Source organism: Leucopleurus acutus (genome assembly GCF_964270905.1).
Source record: "Leucopleurus acutus genome assembly, chromosome: 1".
NCBI classification, from domain to species: domain Eukaryota; kingdom Metazoa; phylum Chordata; class Mammalia; order Artiodactyla; family Delphinidae; genus Leucopleurus; species Leucopleurus acutus.
The window spans coordinates 188,912,977-188,939,089 of record NC_139142.1 but is presented as its reverse complement, the minus strand read 5'-3'; the positions used below and the strand labels follow the sequence as shown (position 1 = coordinate 188,939,089).

Below are 26,113 nucleotides of genomic sequence, written 5' to 3'. Positions count from 1 at the left end.
AAGATGAGGAAACTGGGGGAGAAAAAGCGAAATCTGGGCTGAAAGGGTGGTTTCAGAATAAAAGTGTACAAACAGCTTAATCCAATTTCTGTCACTCATATGCCACCTTAGGTATCACAACCAAAGGGGTTATATGGTGGTTTTCCATCACTGAAGCTTCCCTGTTGAGTCAGTTGTCTTGGAATTAAACCCTTGTGCACCGAAGCAGAAAGTTTGGGGATCCGGTATAATCAGATTCCTTGGATGGATAAGTACCATTTCAAGGCCTACAAACGGGAGGGATTACCTGCTAATTTAACCATGAAAGTGGATTTGTGTGTCTGCCTCAGATAAGGTGAGGATGCATGACACACACAGATAAACTACTCTTCAGGGAACTGAAAAAATCACTTCAAGGGTCACTTCCTGCTCTTTGACTTGTCATCTTCTGTGGTCTAAAGGAAACCTTAAGTAGAGCCTAGTATATCTGACAAATGCATTTACTTTCTTGCTGACAACGTATTTGTCTGCAACATTAGTATTTCACAAGTATTATATAAAGAGATATAGCAAATATGTTTCATGATAAATATTTTCTTTCCAACTTTCATGCAGACCTCTCTTTGGAATAAACTAAGGCAGCATAAAATATTGACATAATGTTAAGTAAATGCAAAGCAATAGAATCAGTGTACTTAAAAATCTATAAAACATAACTGTATAAATGTTATAAATATACTCGAACAGAAGTCTTGTTCTGAGGGTTCCCAACCTAATACAGATAGAGACAGACTAAACAAAGTAAAATGGTCAGTAAAGATTCCCACTGGATATTTCACCACTGAATCAGAGGGTAATGGAGAAAAAAACATGGAGCTGAAATGCAGGGGAGGAGTTCTTTTCTAGGAAAAAAGTAACAAAGACTATTCAACGAGGAGAAGGAGCTGCTTAAAAGCTAATGTCAGGTTAGGGTCAGACTGAATACTAAAAGGGAATTAGAACTTTTAAAAATTTTTCACAAGTGAACAACTTAAGTTTACATCTCTCTGTTGTTCAGTAACTGAAAGACTCAGGGAGAGACTATCAAATAAAATTCAAGTGCTAATCAAAATGTTTCAAAGAGTGTTAGTGTACATTAGGACCTGTGAACTTTCTGGATATCAAATGTTTCTCAGAATATTTGCCCTCTGGGAAAAGTAACTTTGTTATGAGAAAGGGTAACCCTGAGATTGACACTCTGAGATCTCATGCAAAGTTTACACAAAATATTTGGTTATTCACCCATCTTTTTTAATTATGGTAAGAACACTTGACGTGAGATCTACCCTCTTAATTGCTGAAGTGCACGGTGCAGTGTTGTTAACTGTAAGCACAATGCTGTACTGCAGATCTCTAGAACTCATCCATCTCGCATAAGTGAAACTTTATACCCATTGAACAGCAGCTTCTCATTTCCCCATAGCCTCTGGCAACCACCATTCTACTCACTGCTTCTGTGAGTGTGACTATTTTAAACACATTCTATAAGTGTGGAATCCTGCAGTGTTTGTCCTTTTGTGACTAACTTATCTCACCTAGCATAAAGTCCTCAAAGTTCATCCATGTGGCTGCATAAGGCAAGATCTCCCTCTTTGGTCAGGCTGACCAATATTCTATCATATGTATATATTTTCTTTATCCGCTCATCTGCTGATGGACATTTAGGTTGCTTCTACATCTTGGCTTTGTTAATAATGCTGCAATGAACATGGCAGTGCAAATATCTCTTCAAGATTCTACTTTCAATTCTTTTGGGTAAATACCCAGAGGTGAGATTGCTGGATCATATGGTAGTTCTGTTTTTAATATTTTGAGCCTCCATACTGTTCTTCATAGCAGCTGCACAATGTTACAGTCTCACCAATTGTGTACAAGTGTTCCAATTTCACCACATTCTGGCCAACACTTGTTACCTTTTTTTTTTAAAGACACACTTAAAATTTTTTTTTATTATTACTTAAAAAAATTTTTTTTAAATTTATTTTTGGTTGCTTTGGGTCTTTATTGTCACACGTGGGCTTTCTTTAGCTGTAGCAAGCGGGGGCTACGCTTCCTTGCGGTGTGCTGGCTTCTCACTGCAGTGGCTTCTCCTGTTGCGGAGCACAGGCTCTAGGTGTACGGGCTTCAGTGGTTGTGGCTCGCGGGCTCTAGAAGGCAGGCTCAGTAGTTGTGGTGCACAGGCTTCATTGCTCTGCAGCATGTGGCATCTTCCTGGACCAGGGATCGAACCCGTGTCCCCTGCACTGGCAGGAGGATTCTTAACCACTGCGCCATGAGGGAAGTCCCAACACTTGTTATCTCTATATTTTTTTATACAACAGCCATCCTAACAGGTGTGAAGTGATATCTCATTGTGATTTTGATTTGCATTTTCCTGATGATTAGCTCTGATGAGCATCCCTTCACCAGATGAAAACAAACGTTGGTCATTTGTATGTCTTCTTTGGAGAAACATCTATCAAAGCCTTTTCCCCATTTTTTTAACTGGGTTATTCATTATTTTGCTATTGAGTTGTAGGAATTCCTTATGTATTTTGGATATTAACCCCTTATCAGGTATATGGTTTGCAAATATTTTCTTCCATTCCATAGGTTGACTTTTTCATTTTAATGATGGCTTCCTTTGCTGTGCAGAGCTTTTTAGTTTGATGTAGTCCAATTTGTTTATTTTGCTTTGTACCTTTGCTCTTGGTGTCAAATCCAAGAAATCATTGCCCAGCTCAATGTCAGAAAGCTTTCTCCCTATGTGTTCTTCTAGGAGTTTTACAGGTTCAGGTCTTATGTTAAAGTCTTTAATTCATTTTGAATTGATTTTTGTGTATGATGTAAGGTAAAGGTTCGATTTCATTCTTTGGCATGTGGATATTCACTTTTCCCAACACCATTTGTTGAAGAGTCAATTCTTTCCCCATTGTGTATTCTTGGCACCCTTGTTGAAGATCAGTCGACCGTATATTCATGGATTTATTTCTGGCCTTTCTGTTCCATTCCATTGGTATACAGTCTATCTTTATGCCAGTACCATACTGTTTTAATTACTGTGTTGTAATATATTTTGAAATTAGGAAGTGTAATACCGGGACTTCCCTAGTGGTCCAGTGGTTAAGACTCTGCCCTTCCAATGCATGGGTTCGATCCCTGGTTGGGGCACTAAGATCCCACATGCCATGCAGCTAAAAATAAATAAATAGTCTTAAAAAAATAAAAAGGCTAGAAACCATCAAAACAAAACAAACGAAAAGAACCCCACTTTGAAAAGAAATACAGCTTTAGGAAAAAAAAAGAAGTGTGGTACCTCCATCTTTGTGTTTTTTATCAAGATTACTTTGACTACTCAGAACCTTTTGTGATTTCATATGAATTTTAAGATTTTTTTTTCTATTTCTGTAAAAAATGCAGTTAGCATTTTGGTAGAGACTGCATTGAATTTGTAGATTGCTTTGGGGAGTATAGACATTTAAAAAATATTGTCTTCCAATCCATGAACACAGGATGTTTTCCCATTTATTTCAATCTTCTTCAATTTCTTTCATCAATGTTTCGTAGTTTTCAGTGTGCAAGTCTTTCATCTCTTTGATTAAATCCATTCCTATGTATTTTTTCTCTTTTGATGCTGTTGTAAATGGAATTCTTCCCTGATTTTCTTCTCAGATAGTTTGTTGTTAGTGTATAGAAACACAATTAATTTTTGCATAATGACTTTATATTCTGCAACATTACTCAACTCGTTTATTAGTTTTAACAGGTTTTTTCTGGTGTGTGAGGTCCTTAAGGTTTTCAAAGTATAAAATCATGTCATCCTCAAACAGAGATAATTTTACTTCTTCCTTTCCAATTTGGACACCTTTTATTTCATTTTCTTCCCTAATTGCTCTTGCTAGGAAATATGGTGTATCACATTAACTGATTTTCATATGTTGAACCATCCTTCAATCCCATCCCATGGATAAATCCCACTTGGTAATGGTTTAATGATCCTTTCAATGTGTTGTTGAATTTGGTTTGCTTGTATTTTGTTGAGAATTTTTGCATTTATGTTTATCAGGGATAGTGGTCTGTAGTTTTCTTTTCTTGTAATGTCTTTGGCTTTGGTATCACAGTAATGCTGGCCTCATAAAATAAGCTTGGAAGTATTCCCTCTTCTATTTTTTTGGAAGAGATTGAGAAGGATTGGTGTTAATTCTTAAGTCTTTGGTACACTTCAGCCATTTTGCCATATGGTCATGGGTTTCCTTGTCGGAAGTTTTTTGATTACTGATTCAATTTTCTTACAAATTACAGATGTGCTCAGATTTTCTACTTCTTAAGGATTCAGTCTTTCCAGGTTTTATGTTTCTAGGGGTTTATCCATTTCTTCTAGGTTATCCAATTTGTTGGTGGATAATTGTTCACAGTAATTTCTTGTGATCCTTTGTATTTCTGTGATATAACTTGTAATGTCTCCTCTTTCATTTCTGATTTTATTTGAGTCATTTCTTTTTTCTTAGTTAGTCTAATGGTTTGTCATTTTTGCTAATCTTTTCAAAAACCATCTCTTAGGTTACTTGAGAACTTTCTTCTTTTTTAATTAGGCATTTATGGCTATAAAATTCCCTCTTAGTACTTCTGCTGCATCACATAAATTTTGGTATATTGTGGTTTTGTTTTGATTTGTCTCAATATATCATCTAATTTCCTTTTGGTTTCTTGTTTGACCCACTGGTTGTTCAAGGGTGTGTTGTTTAATTTCCACATATTTGTGAATTTTCCAGTTTTCCTTTGCTATTAATCTTTAATTTCATACCATTGTGGTTGGAAAATATGCTTGATATGATTTCAATCTTTTAAAATATATTAAGACTTGTTTTGTGGCCTAATATATGATCTATCCTAGAGAATGTTCCATGTGCACTTGAGAAGAATGTGTACTCTGCTGCTGTTGGGTGGGATATTCTGTATGAAATGTTAAGTTCAGTTGGCCTATAGTGTTATTTAAATTTTCCTTATTGATTTCTGTCTGGAAGTTGTTTCCATTATTGAAAGTAAAACACTGCAGTCTCATACTGTTATTGTATTCCTATCTACTTCTCCCTTCAGTTTGCCAATGTTTGCTTTATATATTTAGGTGCTCTGATGTTGGGTGCACATGTAACTGTTATAGCTTCCTGATGAATTAACTCTTTTATCATAATATAATGTATTTTGTCTTTTGTGACAGTTTTTGACTTAAAGTCTATTTTATCTGATATAAGTATAGCAACCCCTGTTCTCTTTTGGTTACCATTTGCATAGAATATGTTTTTTCATACCTTCACTCTGAGTCTGTATGTGTCCTTAAATCTAAAGTGACAGCAGATAGTTGGATATATATATATATTTTTTTATCCATTCAGCTACTCTAAGTCTTTTGATTGAGGAGTTTAACCCATTTATATTTAAAGTAATTATAGATAAAGAAGGACTTACTATTGTCATTTTGTCACTTGTTTTCTGTCTTGTAGTAGCTCTTTTGTCCATCTTTTATTCTCTTGCTATTTTACTTTGTATTTCATTGGTAATTTAGTAATGGTATGCTTTGTTTCCTTCCTCTCTCTCTCATATATCTTCTACATGTATTGTTTTTGTGGTTACCACGGGGCTTACATAAAACACCTTATAATTTTAACAGTCTACTTTAAGCTGAGAGCACCAATATTTGGTCATTCTTAACCAATTTAAAAATGGAGTAAATATCTCTTCCCTGCAGTGAGTACAGCGTAATTTTTTATAATGTTTATTGGCAAAACAAACATTTCACTTTGACATTTTTGGTTTAGCTTTTGAACTAAACAAAACCAAATGTTAGTTTATAAGTATGTACATTTTGCTTGGAGAACATCTACAGTCCAAGTGAAGTATATTTTCTCTGAATCTCAAGACAATTGTTTTCAAAAATCTAACTCTGGATTAAAAGATTTACTTATATTGCAAATTATAAAACATCATAACCGTAGTTGCTGGTGTAGATTAAAAAACAATTCAGTTTTTCAAGTAATAGAGTAATGAATTTATTTTAAAATGGCGTGAAGAATTTACCATCAAGGTTAAAGTAAACAAGGTTATCTCAAAGTAATAGGAAATGATAGAAGGAATTTTAAGGCATTTTATTACTTATTTCATTGTGAGTAACTTAGGTTTACAAGTCTGTCACCCACACTAAACTGAATATCCCTGTATATCAGGGAATGCATTTATTATTGTAACCCCCTCTGCCTACTCCTCTGTGTAGTATATAATGTGTTCTCTATAAATGTTGGCTGATTTCTATTGTGAAACTAAGCAAAAGGGAGGGTAATAAAAATATACTTTAGTTTGGTAGAATTATACTCCCTGTTGAGGGAGTAATGGTAAACAAGAATCCCAGTGAGGAGCCAGAGGTGATTAGAATAATCCAGGTGTGAGGTGACCTAACTGTTGGCAGTGAGAATGGAAAGGAAGGATGGGTCAAACAGAGTCTATGAGGGGAAAAAAAGGAGTAGAGATGATCAAAAAGGAAAAAAAAAACCACCAAAGTTAATTTTAAAATGTAAATCCTGCACAACTGGATGAAAAATGGAAAGATTGATGAAATAGGGAGCAAGGTTTAGGAGGGGAGATGATGAAGTTCTCAGGGGTTGGCCACCTGGAGGAGCAGAATGGAGGCAGGACAAGAGACTGAATATCACAGTGATGAGTATACAAAGGCAGACCAGAGGACAGGGATGCTGAAGCCACCCTTCATGATAGAGAAGAGTGAGCATGGAAGGAGCCAGAGGAGGCCAGAGAAAGAGGGAATAAGCTGGGAAAGAGCATCACAGAAATCCAAAGAGGTGATGATTTCAAAAGAGGGCGTGTCTACAATATAAACGCTACCAGTGAGACAGAGAGAAAATTTCTAATGAGAGCATTCCTTCTTACTACTTATGATAAAGATCACAGGAAAGAGAACAAATTTATGGTGAAAGGTGATAATAAAACAGCTCTAAGTGGCATGGTCTGTCATTTAATGCCCTCCTTGAACCAGCACTAATTTATCGATCCAGTTTTCTCCCTAGGATAGGCAAGGTCAGGCCTTTACCCTTCATCCTTTTTTTAGTTCCTTTCTGCATGCTCTCATCTCTATTTCCGCTTCCCCAGTGAACTATCCCTGTCAAAATCGCACCTTCTTCTCCAGCTTTATCTTCTTCCTGAACCATTTCCATCCCTACCAGGCAGATGTCTTGCATTCCTTTGAACTTTCCTGTCACCTTTCAACTCTCTCATGATACGGAGAATATTTTTCTTGCTTATACATATTTTTTTTTGTTTCTTGTTTCTTTTGTTAGTCATATTAATTTCCCTTTGAAGAAAGGAAAGCTCAGACTCAGGATTTACTACATCTCCTTGGATAGAAAACTGTGCTTTACGTATTTCATTTATTCCTGTATTTATCAATCTGAGGGCTGACTCAGGCCAGATGTTGTTTGGGGAGGCTGAATACAGCACTGAAAAGATAGAGAGGGTCTTACCCTCTGGGAGCTTACTTTCTATGCTTTGGGTTTACATTGACTAGTTAAATGTCTTTTCAATTCTAAAGATTTATTACTCTAAGGGTCATTTCCTAATTATGGTGGTATTCTTAAAATACATCTATTCTCCACTGAGATGATCTTATAATTCTCTTCCATCTGAAACAAAATACTAGAAAGACCATTTTAAAGTAGAAAATTGCTGATTACAATCATCATTAAAAAAGAGAAACCTTTAGACAAGAATATGTTTTCTCAGATAAAATAATCAAACTGATCTAATTCTTTAGAACTAAGCTTACAAACACTAGAGTAGAATAATAGAATGCCCTAGAAGAAGAAAGATTCTGCTATAATGAGTTTTTAATGTTTTCAGTGCATCACTGGAAACACAATTTAATATACCAAGTTAAGAGAGAAGCTGCTTTTCTACTCAAGGAGTAACAGTATCTAATATGCTCAAGTTGCCAATTTGTATGGAAACATTTAAAATCACTACATGACAGTAATACCCATTGAAGACAGCAACATGGTGTCATAAAAATGATGCATTATAAAAAATGATGACATATTATGTCATTGAGACAAAGCCCCAAACTCAATAGCTATTGCTAAATACATCCTGGAAACAGGGGGATGAAAATATATTATAATATTAAGGTTAAATGGTATATGCAGAAATTTGGGAAAATGTGATGTTCTATTTTGCAAAATCAAAGAAATGTAAATATAAAACCTCCCTGAGTTATGCGTCAGCATTTCAAATCATAATGGATGGGATTCCTTCTCATTTTTTAAAACTAGGCAATGCATTGTCCCACGATTAGAAAAGGTTCAAGTTTTTCTTTTTCTCCTTCAGAAAAATGATCAAGACATTTGTTGATCTCAGTTCTGATCTGATTTTTTCATCCTTTATTTTATACATAAACAAAGGAATTCTTCAATCCATATACCTTTCTCTTAACTGCATCACAACATTTTAAAAAAAGTAATTTTTATTTCTTTTTTAAAATCCATTTGTGATGTAAACTTTGCATCCTTCACAAACTTGCTATGCATTGAATAATTCTAAAAAACCAAAATGTGTTCTGGAGATCTACTGTACAACATAGGGCCTTATAGTTAAAAATACTGTACTGTATACCTCTAATTTTACTAGGAGGATAATCTCTTACCACAAAAGAAAAATCAATATAAAAATCAATCAATCAGGTGGGAAGAAACTTTGGGAGGTGATGGATTTATTCTATAGATTTGATTGTGGTGATGGTTTCATGGGTGAATATTTATCTCCAAACTGATCAAGTTGTATACATTAAATATTTACAGCCTTTTGTATGTCCATTGTACCTCAATAAGGTGATTTTAAAATAACAATATAAAATAAGAAATTTTCAAAAATTGGGGCAAGTCATATACTTGGCAAGTTCAAAAGGCAAAAAATTTAGAAGATTGGGAATGAATGGGAATTTGGAAAGATAGCAAATGACATAAACTCTATTAGAAAGAGGTGATGATGAGATTTCCTTCAGTTTAAATATTGATAATAGCCTCTATCCATCCTTTTCAAATACTGATGAACTGGCATCAGTCCTTTTTTGCTTCTATATGATTTTACCTGACCTACCATGCACAGAATTTCTTCCTAATTGCCACTACCATCTTTCACCTTTCCCTCATTAATATTGAATATTTATTCAATATCTACTGTGCACAGGGCATTGGAGAGAGGATGAGAGAAACTTAAGACTGCTATTATATCTGTTTTCTGTGCCTTGATTTTTTTCCCCTAATGCTTTATTAGTTCAGCTTAGGACATATTTCCTAAAAATTATAGGATGCCTTAGAGTTTTCAATCTAACGTACATTTCCAAGAGGGAATTTTGGTATGTGGTAATCTCTATACTTATTTGAGCAGGGATACAATGTTTTTTAAATTGCTGACTATTGCTAAGCCCTACAAACACAACTTGAGAGATACCATAGTAGAGTGAAAAGGGCAGAGCAGGAAGATCCAGGAAGAGTCACTGCTAATGTTGACCTGCTGACCTGCAGTACTGACTAATTTTCCATTCAGTAGTTACTGGTAACAAGACATAATCTGTCCATTTAGAGAAAGATCTACTAGAGCACCTTGTTTAACAATCAGCTTTTGTCCTAAAGAGATTCGTCTATTCCCTGAATTATGTCCTCCCTTTGATTATGATACAAGATTCTGAATTAAATTCCTTGAGCAAACAGATGAAGCAAATGGAAGATGAAGTTTTTCTTCAGGGAATTTCTAAATACGTATTGAAGATTTCTTTCAAAGTCTGAGTAAGATATATAGGGAAATAGGAATCTAGGAAGTCTGATAGAGAGAACTGCAAAGTATTTAACCTGTACCTGGAACTGTTAGAAAATCTAGTACAAAGGTTAATCTAAAAGAATTATTAAAGATAACTTCCTTAGGAGTAATTTTCCAGATTAATTTGTAGAATTTTCCTTTTTCCTTCTTTTGTTCATATTGCTTTGTGAAATTTTCTTTAGGTAAATATGTACCTCCTTACTTCTAAGAGGTACATATCTCGAAATAATTTTCATTCTGAGGATATGAATCCAAACAACAAAAGCCAAAATACCATAAACTGAATAAACTCTAACGTTCAAAACACCCTAAACTGAATAAATCTTTTTCTGCATTGGCATCTATTCATCAGGAAGACTTTTGAAAGTCACCTTTGCATAATAACTCTCCCAGAACAGTTTTAGAACCTTGACTGTGACAGTGAAGTAAGGCCACGGCAAATCACTGTTCTGAGGACAATGTCTCATAAAGGTAGACTTAATCTTATGATTCATTAAAACGAAAAAACAAACAAACAAACAGAAATTTACTTGTCACTCGTTAGAAGCTTATTTCTGCCTTCATGTTTGCCCAAGCTATTATTCCCTTCTTCAATTTTCCATCAATCCATATATCTTCCTTTCAGAAATCTCAAAATTCATCTCTTCCTGAAGATCACAGTTCATTATTCGACCTTTGAAAAGCATTTATGGAGGCACTAGGTATATAATGGGAAACAACAAAGACAAGGTTTCCAGCCTAGTAAATCTTTTTATTGGGGAAAAATATTTAAATGAACAACCAGAAACATTAATATATACTAAGGAGTAGTGATAAATACTATGCTATGAAGAAAATATACAGTATGCAGTATATAGCTTATAGTACACAGTATATAGTGTATAGAATATAGTATGCATAACATAGTACATAGCATATAGCATGTAGCACACAGCATACGCTATATGGAATTTACTATATAGTATTTAGCATAGTATATAGTGGACAGTTAGGTGAGTGCCCTGAATGACTAAGAGTTGAAGGGTGCTTAGGAATTAAGCACGGGTTGGTGACGGAGAGTTCCAGACAGAGGAAACAGGTATGCACGGCCTTGAGATGCTAAGGAGCATGGTTCCTTTGAAGACTAAAAGGAGGTCAGCATCGCTGGGCCACCAACGTGAAGGTAGGAGTAACTCCAAATAAAACTCCCAAGCTGTCTCTCAACCTCCATCCCACCACTGCCCAGTCCTTGCTCCACACAGAGTCCACCTCCACATGGTCAGCAAAGAGCTTGGTGAGGGGGCAGAGAGGAGCCGTTTGTCTCGAAGAAGCATCTTGAGGGACACCACTGAGCAAATTGGAGCACTGTGGCCGTAGGTAGGGATGTTGACACAGGAGAATAAGCCCTCCGTCTTTCCTGCTACCCACGGACACTAGAACACGTTAGGGAGTACCGTGGGGGAGGAGGTGAGGAATGGAGGTAAGAAGGTGAGGGGACAGGGTTCTCTCGCACCCTCTCGTTGCCCACCCTCCTCATGGTCTGTTCTGCAGGTAGAGAGCTCATGGCCTCAATAAAAACTGAGATGCGTTTGGAAGGGTGCTGGGAGGAAGGGATGTATCTGGTTCAGGACAGGTTGGGGATTACATGGCCCGCAAGGAGAGAGCAGGCTCTGCCACAGAAGGCGAGAGATAACCCACGTGTCAACAAAGAAGATCCACATCTAAGACATTTGTGTACACTGATGCATTCAGACCAAGAAAGGCCTATCTGGGACCTAGTTGCTGGCAGTAAAGATTTTGTGATTTCATTAGGAAAACAATATATTCATACAGAAAGCAGTTAAAATAACGTAACAATATATATAAGAGAATACCATCACACACTGGAGATTATTAAGTCTTAGTGGAATTTTAACAAGGAGCTGGATTTGGTCCAGGAAAAATTCCTGTAGAAAATAAGAACCAAGGCAATATATAAAGGATAGGAAGACTGTTGGGGTTATTAAAAGTTATTTTTAATAGCTTTATAAAGCACCAAAAGTAATTCCATGTAAACAGTTTGAAAACAAAAATTATATTGGGTTGGCCAAAAAGTTCGTTTGGGTTTTTCCGTAAGATGTTATGGAACAACCCAAACGAAATTTTTGGCCAACCCAATAAAAAGTAAAATAAAAATCAAATTTGACTCTACTACCCAGAGATAAATACGGTCGTTAACATTTTCAATTTTCTTACATTCTCTCTCCCTCAGCAATCTTCTCACATTTCCCTAGACAATCCATTCTCTCAATATAAAAGTGACGATTTATGTATAGTTTTTTCTCTCCTCAAACCTCCCCCACACTCCAAGACCTCCTCACTTTCAGCTGATGATTTTATTTTTTATTTCACTGTGGAAACAGAAGCCATGGGAAGAACGGCCTCCAATCTAAGGCTGGCTCCTCCCTCTGGGTACCCTTCCCACGACCCTCTACTCTGAAGGACTCTGCTTCTCCAATTGTATCTCCTAAAAGATATGTCTTCCTAGTTTCCCCAAACACACACAGATAGACGCACACACACACACCTCCTTTGGCTTCACTTCACACAAAATAAAACAAAAACGTCCTTTGGCTCCACTTCTTTTCCAGCTAGGATCCTGTTTTTCAGCACTTCCGTACAGAATTCATTTACAGATTTGTTAAAAATGCAGTCTCCTGTCACCACATTCCATTCCCCCTCCAACTCTCCCCTGAACCCACACCTATCAGGTTTCTGTTCCCAGGACTCCTTCCAAGCTGTTCTTACCAAGGTGAGCAGGGAATCCCACACTGCCCATCCAACGCTCAGCAGGGCCACAGTAAGACCTTTGAGGGACCTTTTTTCATAAAAAGTATTAAAAATTATAATTTATGTGCATTGCTATAAAGACAAATATAATACAGGCTGGATTCATTGTTATTATATTCATTTTTTATTTCTGATTTTCAAAGAAATTAAAATGAAAACATTCTGTGAGCTCCTACAAGTATGATGAGCCAGAGGCACCTGTAGGTAGTAGATAACCTGGCCTTGACCGTGACTTTTCAGTCCTCACCGTACTCAGATTCTCAGGAGCATTCCACATAGTTGATTATGCTCTTCCTGAAACCTATTTTCAAATGTCTTCAGTGACACTACACTCTTGGTTTTCTTCTTACCTTGCTGGTTGCTGTTTCTCAGTCTTTTGAAAGCATTCTCCCTCCTTCTTACCTTGTAGATACTGGTGTGCTCCAGGGCTGAGTCTAGGACCCTTCTCTGTTTACCTACACTCAATCCCTAGGTACTCTCAACTTGTCCTGTGTCTTTAGAAACTGATTACTCCTAAATTTAAAACTCCAATCCCCACTTCTCCCCTAAATAGTGGACTCAGAAATCTTAAAAGTTTTTTTGACATCTCCATTTGAATGTTTTCTAGGAATCTCAAACTTAGCAGGCTGAAAATGGACTCCCCCCCACCCCTCAATCCTGCTCTTCCCATGTTCTACACCATAATAAATAACACTGCCATTCATTCAGCTGTGCAAGCTAAAACCCTTAATGTCACCTTAGACTTTCTCTTTTTCTCATAACCCTTACCCAATTCATGAACAAGTATTATCAGTAATACCTTCAAAATATATCCAGAAAACTTCCATTGATGGCAATGGAACAGGACAGATGCACAACCCATTTAATAAGCATAAAAGAGTGATTCGATTTATGGATTAAAGGAGAGTAGGAATAAGTAATGACTGTATCTTGGGATAAGGGCTGTGTTACAAAGAGAAATAGGAAAGTTAGGGAAGCGTGTTCAATTACTCTCAGAGATGTGATGATACTCATCCAAAGGTACTGCATTTTAGGAAACACTGAGTTATCCAAATCAGGATAACAAACAGATGTAGGATGACGTTTAGGTGGAATAACAATATAGGATGTAGAGTGCAGATCTGGGTGTATGGAAGATGAAAAGCTTTTGAAATACGAAAGTAAAAGATGAGAAGCTGAGTCACAGTTTGGGGCATGCTATGTACACAAAATGGCAGAAGGAGCAGTCAATAAAATGAGACAGACAAGGGTCTCTTAGGAAGGTTGGTTAAAAAAGAAAAAGACTATATATCTGAATCACTTTGTGGTACACCTGAAACTAATACATTGTAAATCAACCATACTTCAACTAGAAAAAAACCCACCAAGATATTGTTACTTAATAGAATCCAAGGGGAGACAATATTTTATCAGGAACTGATGACCAGCAAAGCCTAACGCCACTAAAAGGTCAAGGAGAATGAAGGTCTGTCATCTGCCCTGAGATTTGTGAAGGTGCTGGGCATGACTTTAGTAGGTCGATTTTGTAATAAGCCTAGAAAGGCAGAGTATGAGCATTAAGAACTTTTCAATAAAGGTATCAATCAAAGACATTTTTAGTAGAAGAAAAGCATAGTAACTAAAGAAGAAAATGGAGTGAACCAAAAATTGTCATGATTTGCATGATATGAAGTGCATGAAAGCTGAAGAGAACGAAGTGGAAATATCAAGAGGCCAGGAAAGAAAGGACTGATGCTGAGTGGAGATTCCTCAAGGGTCTAAATCTAAAGAATAACATGATCGACGATGGTTGGCAAGAGTGTGTTTTATTTAGGCTTATAATTCAATTTCCCTTTCTTGACTTAGAATTCACACAAACCTTCACTGAACTGAAACGAGAGCCATCGCATTCACTATGCTTTGGAAGAGTGTGGATGAGTAGATCAATATCACCCCACCCTCTGAGATTGTTAAAAATACTATATTATCGCCACACACCATTTTCAGAAGTCACTGTGTCCCCAAACCAGATGCTATTAATTACTTTATCTGTAATCATATCTTCTCTTTGTGACTTATTTTCATCACTCTTCAGAGAAAAAATTTTGAAATAGATGAATTGTAGCCACTGGCCAACAAAAGCCTTGACATCCTCTTTTTTTTTCCTTTAGTTCCTTGAATTTATTTATTTATTTATTTAAACATCTGTATTGGAGTATAACTGCTTTACAATGGTGTGTTAGTTTCTGCTTTATAACAAAGTGAATCAGCTGTACATATACATATATCCCCATATCTCCTCCCTCCCACCTTCCCTATCCCACCCCTCTAGGTGATCACAAAGCACCGAGCTGATCTCCCTGTGCTATGCAGCTGCTTCCCACTAGCTATCTATTTTACATTTGGTAGTGTATATATGTCCATGCCACTCTCTCACTTCATCCCAGCTTACCCTTCCTCCTCTCCGTGTCCTCAAGTCCATTCTCTATGTCTGCGTCTTTATTCCTGTCCCGCCCCTAGGGGCATCAGAATCATTTTTTTTTAGATTCCATATATATGCGTTAGCGTACGGCATTTGTTTTTCTCTTTCTGACTTACTTCACTCTGTATGACAGACTCTAGGTCCATCCACCTCACTACAAATAACTCAATTTCGTTTCTTTTTATAAGCCTTGACATCTTAGTGATAACAAGTCTAAACTGAATTACTAAACTAGCAAGTGAGTACAACAAAAGATAATATGGTGATTACCATGTAACTGCCAACACAACTCACAGTTTGTTGTTTAGACTTTTTTTCTTTTAACTCCTGTGGATATGATTTGGGCTGCTAACACATAACACACAATTTTATATCAATTTAGATGAGTGCCCAGCAAAAACTGTGCTTTAGTGATGAATATTTTTGAGATGAACCGATTGAACCACAAATCAAAATGTAAAATGCACCAAATAATAGGTAAAATTATTTAACTGAGCAAAAGACTGCCCTCTCTTTCCTTTCTGTCACTTGTGTTGATAAGTGGTTATCACTCACACTGTGGGCCAAGGAAATTTTACCTTAAATTACATACTAGGGGGAGGAGAGAAGAGCAACAGGAATGACATGACCTGAGGAACTGAATTACAGTCAACTCTCAATTACATCGAATGCCTTCTGAACTACACAGCGCGTCTGCACTTGGGTGATAACTCTGCCATGTTTATTGTACTTCCACCCTGCACCTTGGAGGAAGAAATTGTTTATATCACATCACCTCGATGTTATGGATTTTCTGTTTTGTTGCTATGGAAACCTACTATTTCTTTTCACTATCATCCCTCCACCCGTATCTATATGGAATTACAGATGGAAACACAAGGGGAATTACAAATTTATGAAAACATCATCACAAACTCCTACATTCAGACTAAGCATCTGGTAACTTGGTCTTAGTGAGAAGGAACAGTATTAGATTTTCTCTACATGAATCATTGCTTTATCCAGAAACCCTTCAACACTTTCCCTCACCACTTATGGTTTTCCACAGTCGGGAATACTTCCATGGAGAGTCAGCATTTGTTAGAACGAGATTCTCTTACTCATTGTGCCCTTATGGTGTACTTATTTCCAGAGACAAGAAAGAAACAAAGTTTGTTTGTTTTCTGGAAGCTACTGGCTCAGTTTCCTCCTACAAATTTTGTGACAGAGAATAAGTTGTTAGATTCATATTTTCAATGGATCCATTTTCTGACTGTAAGAGGAAATATTTTGTTTTTGTTTTGCATCTATATTGCATATTGATTTTATATTTTAAGGCTTGTTATATCACAATTATACTGTTACCTTTTACATAAAAGCTATTTTACATAAAAGCTGTTTTGAGAATGTATTACTAAAAGAAAATAGTAAAACAAATTATAAGATTCCTATCAAACATAATTAAGAGAATCTCCTTACCAATATAATCACTCCCTCAGTCAACCCTAACTAGAGTTTATCCTCCCAGAACTTTCTGTCATATTTCTCAAGGGGGAGATAGAATACTGTGAAAACAAAAATAAAATTTTCTTATGGCTCAGAGGCCCTCACTCAAACAACTTAGCACTTTTTTTTTTCCATTTTGCTGTTCATGTTCATTTTATATTTTATTGCTAAACAAAGAAACACTAAACAACAGTGAAAAACAAATCTTGAAACATTCTTTTGAGGGTATGTGGGAAATAGACTGGAAAGGAAAGTACTAAAAATATTCAATTCTTAATTTTTAAATAGAAGTTCTATAAAGATTATTTAATTATGGTTTATCAAAATGATGGACCATCATGAAGATATTAGTTTTGCAAATTAGTATTTAATGACACGAGAAAATGGTCTTAACATAATTAGACTAAAAAGAACCATTTCTGAAACAGTATGTTCTGCAAGACCCCTTTGTATGGCTGGAAGAATATACTACAAAATGTTAACAGTGATGATTCCTGGGTGCTGATATTAATAGTGATTTCTTTTTCCTTTTTTCTGCCCTTCAGTATTTTCTAAATATTTTAGAGTGTATCAGTTAGGAATGCTTTTGGCTGCAGTAACTGAAAATCTGACTAACTGGTTTAAACAAATATTGGTTAATTTAACTTATTTTTTTATTTTACATTTTTAGATAGCAAGAAGTCTGGAATGGGAACTTGTTGGCATTATTTCAGCTGCTTCATAATGACCTTCTTTCAGTTCTCCCATCTTTAGCTTTGTTGCTTATTTCCCCTTAAAGGCTTTTTGCCTCATGATGACAAATTTTACCTTAGTAACAGGGAATCCTATCTGATTTCAAGGTAGAAAATGGGACCAGAAATAGTGTTAGTCATGCCTGTTCCATTTAGATTCTTTACTGAAGCCCCTCTCTGAAAACTAACACCCAGACTGATTTTATTTTATTTTTTACATCTCACTAGCCAGAACTGGATTACAGGGGCATCCACAGCTGCACAGCAGGTAGAGACAGACCGCCATGTGTGGTTTAGATCCATCATAAGTCAATGACAATATCTTACAAGAATACTGAACCTTGAACAAAATCAGGATTCTATTAGGAGGGAAGAAAGTGGGAACGTGTATTTAACAGTGTCTTAGGCTAAAAAATGCCACCACCCCCCCCCCACCTCCAAAGAGATCCAAGCCCTGGAACATCTGAATGTTATCTAATTTGGCAAAAGAAGGTTTTTGCAGATCCTTGGGTATTAAGGATCATTCTGGGTTATCTGGATGGGCCCTAATGAAATCACATGTATCCTTAAAACAAGGAGGCACCAGGAGATTAGACACACATGTGCATGCACACAGGGGAGAAGATGATGTGAGGATAGAGCGGAGAGAAATGAGAAGACATTGGTATTGAAGAGATTCAGACTGGAAGAGGCAAGTAACATATTCCCCTCTAGAGCCTACAGAGGGAGTGCAACCCTGCCAACAATGATTTCAGCCTAGTGATACTAGTGTTTAACTTCTGGCCTCCAGAACTGGGAGATAATATATTCCGGCTGTTTTAAGCCACCCGGTTTGTGGAGATTTGTTACAGCAGTCAAAGGAAACTAATACATATAAAAAACTGACATTTTATGTCTGCCACATAGACTATATATATGTAGAGAGACAGAGACAGAGAGACAGAGACCAAGTAATATAACATTACTTTCAAAATCTTGTATTTATTACTTTTAGAAGAATATTATTTTTAAAATAAAATAATTTGTAAAATAAAGAATTAATTCTTCCCATATTTCCATTTCAAAGATATAATATATTTTCATCAAGGTGCTGCCCCCAAATTTAAACAAGTCTTTATATGATCCACGGGCATCTATAATCAATTCCACTGACGTCTACAGAAATTGCCTGGGCATTTTCAAAGCTGGAATTGGCTGCAAAGGCTAAATAACTGATACCCTGCTAGCTTTATTTTTGCATTTTTTTTCTATTCAATTATAGCCTTTAGTTTGGAAAAAGAAATCTCTGAGCAAAAACAAATAGATTCATGCTAAATCCAAAAGCTATAATTGGGACAAGTTTTTAAGGAAGAAATTAAGGAAATGGGAAAAGAGCAGTGCTCTCAATTTTCCTACAGAAACAAGGTTAAAATAGCAATAGTATCTTTAATCTGCCATGGAAAATAAGTGAGGGATGACAGAATACTGGTATTCACTTCAAAGCCAGTTATTAAATTTTTCCTTTTTTCCCTCCAGAACTCAACACGACATGGGCTATTTTCAGACTATGATCTCTCTTTCATCAAAGTCAGCACTAGCTGTGAAGACCACCTGCTCCACGTAATTACCTTAAATACACTCTCAGAGTCTCCTGAGTCAAATGACCTATTTTTTGGTGAAATAAGATGTCTCTTAACTTTGGCTGTGTGAAGTATGCTCCCAACCCTAAATTACTTATTCACAGGAGACAAATGCTCCGGGATCAATTCAAAGCACTGATCTCTCTCAGTGGGCCCATCAGAACTATATTCCCAAAGCACAACAAGAAAGCAATCTGCAGATTACCAGCTAGCAATGACTATGTAGGCTGAAAACCAGACAAATGGAAAACCTGCAAAATTGGTCTTCTAAAAATCTTATTCAGATAAATCTAAAAAGGGAATTAATTTTGCTTTTATTCATGTAGGAAACAAACATTCAGATTCTGCCTTTAGGAGAGAGCATGCTGTTTGTTCAGTGCTTGTAATGATTTTATATTCATCAATGAACACTTTTTTCCTGACTCTTTTCCCCAAAACATATACCAATACATTTGCATAGGTGGGGGAACACCTATATCAGTCTTGGGGGCCAGGCATGGCTTCTGTGAAGAAGTGCATCAACTGAGACCCAAAGGCCTGGCAGGGATAATGCAGGTAAGGAATGTGGGAAGCAGGAGTGTGTGAAAAGGCCTGGACAAAGGGATCAGGTCACTGGAACCTGGAAGTATTTAGATACGGCTGAAACTCAGTGCAGAAGGGCTATTTGGATAAGCTAAAAAGTTGAAAACATGAACAGCCCACAATTCATGGAATTCCTGCTGAAACACAAAGGATGTGCCTCACCTGCAAAAGAGTATTTTGTTCTAGGGAGAAAAGTCTGGAGGGGCAGGAAGAGAAGAATAATAACCTAGGAGGGTACATGAGTTATCCAGGAGGGAGGGCAACAGGGAAGACATGAAGACAGGAAGTATGTAGAAAAGTTGTTACATTAGAGAAAGATTAAAAAGTACAATTGTTGGGCTTCCCTGGTGGCGCAGTGGTTGGGAGTCCGCCTGCCGATGCAGGGGACACGGGCTCGAGCCCCGGTCCGGGAGGATCCCACGTGCCGCGGAGCGGCTGGGCCCGTGAGCCATGGCCGCTGAGCCTGCGCGTCCGGAGCCTGTGCTCCGCAACGGGAGAGGCCACAAACAGTGAGAGGCCCCCGTACCGCAAAAAAAAAAAAAAAAAAAAAAAGTACAATTGTTCAAGACGGTAACACAACAAGAACTGGTGAGAAGAGTGAAGTCAAGAACGACAGAAAGACTTCAGGTCTGGACAAGGCAGCGGGTGGGGTTCCCAACACTGGGGTAAGGGTACCCTGGCAGTGGGAGTGGGGAGTGGGATGTTGAATTCAGTGTTGCCTTTGGGACGGGGCCTCAACACAGAGCTGCTCCAAATGCTGGTGATATATATACATCAGAATCCCCAGAAAGTTCTGGGCTGGATATATCTGCACAGTGATGTTTTAAATCATGGGGGAGCTGGCAATGATCAAGTTCACAAGGCTATCTTCACCCTGAGTGCAACCCAGGTAGCAAAATAATTGATTACCTATTACCTCAGAATACTGTCTGAAGTTTTATTTATCAGACATTTGATTGGATATTCTAGGAAAAAAATCTTTAATATCAGAGATTATGCAAATGGATACCTTACTCATGATACTACTAATATTGTTTAAAAGTATACTTTTAGCTACTATTAACATGTGATAACATTTGCTTTTAGGATACAGGGGAATTATTTTCTGGGGCTTTCCATAAAATAGGTAAGTAATGATAGTTTACACCAAAGTCATTTTGTTTTTAATGTGCAGCTGTATGCAGTGTTTATGGAGTACTCACATATATTATGCACAGGAAACATCTACAACTTCAGAGTTTCAGAACTTTCTCTGAAGCTTTTTAACTTTAAATAACTCTATGTAAGGCAACAACTGTAGCTTAAATACTACATTTATATAGCACGAAATAAGGGAGGCTGAACCAGTGAGCAGAATGTATATAGACAGCAAAGCAAAGTTAAATATAAGCATGTTATTGTCTCCAGGGCATGCAAGCAGAACTACATAGCCCATCTTCCTCCACATTTCCCTTCCACCTAATTCATTCATTCTGCTCCTGACCAGGGTTACTTCCTGCTTAGAGTTTATAGTTTCCTGACCCTCTGTTGCCATTTCAGATTTTGTTAATAAACCTAAGAATGATGTCAGTTTTGCCTTTTCCTTTATTTTCTGTGGAAAATAGTTCCTGTTACTTGATTTTGGTGGAAATCATGCTTGAACTTTAAAAAATAACTCAGTATCCCAGAATACATATGGGCATTTCCCCCTATTTACTGTTTAATTCTCCTGCCATCTTCCAAAAAAAAAAAAAAATTGGGATATGAACCACCGTGGGCACCATGCACCCAACACTTAGGTCAGCCAGTGGTCAGGCTCAGCTTCATTTGCGGTGAGCCAACTTCTCTGACACTCAGCTGTGCCCAAGGCAATGCCACTACACAGGATTTACCAGGTCAGGGGAACTGTGAGATTTTCCTTCTTTGTTACCCTACTGCAAAATGGTTTTGAAAACACACACACACACAATGGATATAGACTCCAATGCCCATTTTCCTGTTTACCCAAACAAGATGGAGCCCATGTGACAATAAAGGTGGGACTATCACTAAATGCCTGAGTGCTATTTACCCTGTGTTGTATCAGTTCATTGTTATTCTCTCGTGGGCTCTCTTTCACTCTCAATTAACTACCACGTATAAGAGTTCTGTCAATGAACTATCACCCCTCTCAATCTGCTCTGCAGTCTTCTGTCTTGGCCCAACTTTAACCACATAATGGAAATGATAACCAAGACCCTGCTTTCCATCCATCTCTCACAATGGAAACAAAGAAACAACCATAGTAATCTCCTCCACAGAAACTTCAACCATCCCACCTTACTGGTTATTAAATTAAGTTCAACCTTCTAATATCAAGGACTTTTACATAATGTCTCTAACCTATTCCTTGACCTTATCACTTAGTAAATAATGTCCACGTCTCATGCACAAGTCACTGGACCACTCACCGCTCTCCACCTGTGCTGTAAACTGTTCATCTGTACATCTTCTACTTCCTCTGCCTGCAACTCCCTTCCTCACCTTCTCAGCCTATCAAAATCCTACTCTTGCTTCAAGACTCAAGTCAAATGCTACTTTCTCCATAAATCTGTTCATGATGCATGAAGCAGAAATTAATTTGTTTTTATCTGGGCTTCCAAAGCCTTTGGTAATATCTCTACAATGTATGACATGCATATGAATGTGTGTGTGTGTGTGTGTGTGTGTGTGCGTGTATGTATGTAAATTTAACAGCAGGTCTTGGAATTTAACATTTCCTATTTTGACTGTGAGTGGTTCTAAATGACCATGACATGCATTATTTATGGTTTTACAGAAGCACTGATTGAATTACCCACTGTGGGGAGGACATACTGGAAGGAGTCTCCGAACTAGCTGTCAGCCCAGCTTGTGCCCCAGCAGCTCTGTTCACTAGAAAAGGTCAAATACAATTGTGGGGAAAACTATATGCTGTAGTAATATCCTTAAATCATGGAACAGATATATCCCTTAGTGAATACAAAAAGTTTCTAATCTTTATTCAGTGTTTAGCATTTGCCAAGGACTGTTCTATGCACTTTGTATGTATTGTAATCATTAATTCTCACAGCAATTTGTATGGTAGGGGCTATTGAAATACCCAATTTACAGATTAAAAAAAACTAAGCAAAAGAAGGCAAAAAATATTAATTGCAGATGCAGAGTTTGAACCAAGGCCATATGATTCTATAGCTTGCACCTTTAACCAACCCACTCTGCTATCTACCAGTGGTAAATATGAATGGTCTACTATAGGTATACAATTGTACAGCTATACAGGTATATTGTATCTCTACCTCTCTTGGGCACCAAGATAAATGCCTTTTGGTTCATTTCATCAATAGTGCCCAGCATTGTTACTTGTAAATAGCTGACTCTAAAACTAACAATAGGTTCACTAAAATGTTGGACCTCAAAACTTCTTTCCAACACAGAAAAATATCTCATTCACTCATAATTCTTTCTTCTTAAATGCAAGGCTATAAATTCTCATTTGCCTTAGGGTTTTTCACTAAAAATTAATTTAATACATATTGGAAACATTTAGCTCCGTCATTGCAGCTATGTAAAGTAAGCATTGGCAAAGAAAGTGCAGCATTAGGAGAAATCCTTAATCTACACTTAGGGACCACTTGTCAGAAACATAGTTAAAGTAGATTTGAAACACCTCCAGGCCGCCTAGGTCCCTAGCGCTATAAAGTATTCAAATTTTCACTCTTTGACCCATTGCTGTTTAGACAATTCTGATTTTATGAAAAAAGAGAAAGGAATAATGAGTCTGCACTATGGGGATTTATATACTCCATTCCTTTCATTCTGTACAGGCTGACATGCATTTCATTAGCATTTGCGTTAAAGCACAGGAAGGTTGTTGTGACCAAATGCCAGAACCAACATATCCTTGATTAAAACACTGGGAAGGTTTAAGGATATGTCAGAAGTAGTAGAGAAATCATTAATAAAAAGATTCTAATGAAATAAATACAGGATGTGGAAACTATAGTCCACCAACAGAAATGCTGCTTCCAGATGTAACCTTGCTTATTTTTTTCTTTTAAAACAACCTCTAATATATTGCCCCTAGTTTTAAGCTATCAAGTTCATCAGGGTAAGAAATTACTTTTTCATTGCTACCAAGTGGCTTTTCATCAGGGATAGCTTTTCATCAGGACTGCCAAAATGTCGAGGTCTAAATACTCAAACTGCATCTATTGGAGGAAGAAAAATCACTTAAGGTTAGAAGGTCCCAGTGGTTTTAAGATTGCTCATGACTTGACATATATAGCTGAACAAACAAATATCTCACTGGACAACATTGATATTTATTGGCTTGAAGCTACTCTGTGTGTAAGGCAAATGGAATGAAGGTGATGGACTGTGCTTAACTATATGAAAATGGACAACTTGGCAAATTAAAAAAAAATTATTCAGTAAGCCAAACAATTTCATCCTAAGTGTTCAATGTTAATAAACCGTCTTAAATATTTCTCTGAGTAACAGGTAGATTCTCAGTATCTTCAAGCTGAACAGCACACAAACCTCTTCAAGCCAAAACCTAGGCATTGGGAGTGGAACTGACAAACCTGACACGCGGTTCCGGATACAACGCTGGGGTCCATGCTGGCCTGCGTGAGCCTAGAGGTGGCAAGTCTGACTCTCACAGGAAAGGCTGGGGCCATGTGCATTCGAACAAACAACCCAGAACAGATTGATATGTCGCAAAATCAAGACTGCAAAATGGCATTTTTTGGACATTTTTGTTTTGAATTCTGCCTTTTCAAAACTGGGAACTCGTGAAAACTTTTAAATTATGAATTTATTCTTTATCCTTGAGAATTTTAAAGCAATTTTTTAATACATCCTTTACCCTTCCATTTATGATACAAAAGGCTTTTGTATAAAAGACTTTAATCTTAGAAAAGGCATTGCGTTTAATGTAAGCTGAGCAGAAGTGGCACAGCATTTGCTCAGACTGGTGTTTACGTCACTTCTCTGAAGTTAAGTGCTCTGTTGTACCCGCAGGCTTGATTTTTCAAGAAGCTACTACAAATGTTGTTCACTTTGAGAATGGGTTACTTGGTATTTTGTTTTTTTTACATCTTTATTGGAGTATAATTGCTTTACAGTGTTGTGTTAGTTTCTGCTGCATAACAAAGTGAATCAGCTCTATGTATACATACATCCCCATATCCCCTCCCTCTTAAGCCTCCCTCCCACCCTCTCTATCCCAGCCCTCTAGGTGGTCACAAAGCACTGAGCTGATCTCCCTGTGCTATGCGACTGCTTCCCACTAGCTATCTATTTTACATTTGGTAGTGTCTATATGTCAATGCTACTCTCTCACTTTGTCCCAGCTTTCCCTTCCCCCTCCCTGTGTCCTCAAGTCCATTCTCTACGTCTGCATCTTTATTCCCATCCTGCCCCTAGGTTCATCAGAACCATTTTTTTTTAATTCCATATATATGTGTTAGCATACAGTATTTGTTTTTCTCTTTCTGACTTACTTCACTACGTATGACAGACTCTAGGTCTATCCACCTCACTACAAATAACTCAGTTTCATTTCTTTTTATGGCTGAGTAATATTCCACTGTATAAATGTGCCACATCTTCTTTATCCATTCATCTGTCGATGGACACTTAGGTTGCTTCCATGCCCTGGCTATTGTAAACAGAGCTGCAATGAATATTGTGGTACATGACTCTTTTTGAATTATGGTTTTCTCAGGGTATATGCCCAGTAGTGGGATTGCTGGGTCGAATGGTAGTTCTATTTTTAGTTTTTTAAGGAACCTCTATACTGTTCTCCATAGTGGCTGTATCAATTTACATTCCCACCAACAGTGCAAGAGGGTTACCTTTTCTCCACACCCTCTCCGGCATTTATTGTTTGTAGATTTTTTGATGATGGCCATTCTAACTGGAGTGAGGTGATACCTCATTGAGGTATTGATTTGCATTTCTCTAATAATTAGTGATGTTGAGCATCCTTTCATGTGTTTGTTGGCAATCTGTATATCTTCTTTGAAGAAATGTCCCATTTTTGGATTGGGTTTGTTTTTTTTATATTGAGCTACATGAACTGCCTGTATATTTTGATTAGAGAATGGGTTATTTGACCAAGGTGGTTGTTACCGATACTGTCTTATTGAATCACCGAAGGGAAAAAATAAAATCCTTCTCTTCTATCCCCCTTTTGATTTCTCACCCTCATAGCACAGGACTATAATGTTAAGCTAAGAGGAAACTGTCAACTACGCTTTGTGTTGTGGAAATGCTGATATGAATATACAGAATGCCCTTATAACCTAAAGAAAACAGCATAACAAAGAAAGGGGCGGGAGGGGATAAATCATATTGTTGCTTAGAACACAGTTTTAGGGAAAAGTTAATGAAAGACATCAGTCACAAACTGTCTTTAAATACTGCCAGACAACAAAAAGTGAAAATAACAAGTACACATCCCTAGTGAAAAACTCTGGAAGACAGACACAAAGCAGAGGTGACATTGAGCCTTGTAAGAAGAATCCTGTGCTGTGTAGTCTAAATCTTGACCT

The 26,113-nt window shown here is 37.1% G+C and overlaps 1 protein-coding gene across 2 annotated transcripts in view; it reads right to left on the bottom strand.

Moving 5' to 3' along the window:
• The window catches only part of PLXDC2 (plexin domain containing 2), a 409,444-nt gene that overhangs the window by 152,687 nt on the left and 230,644 nt on the right, over window positions 1–26,113 (bottom strand). The gene's annotated exons all lie outside the window — the stretch shown is intronic.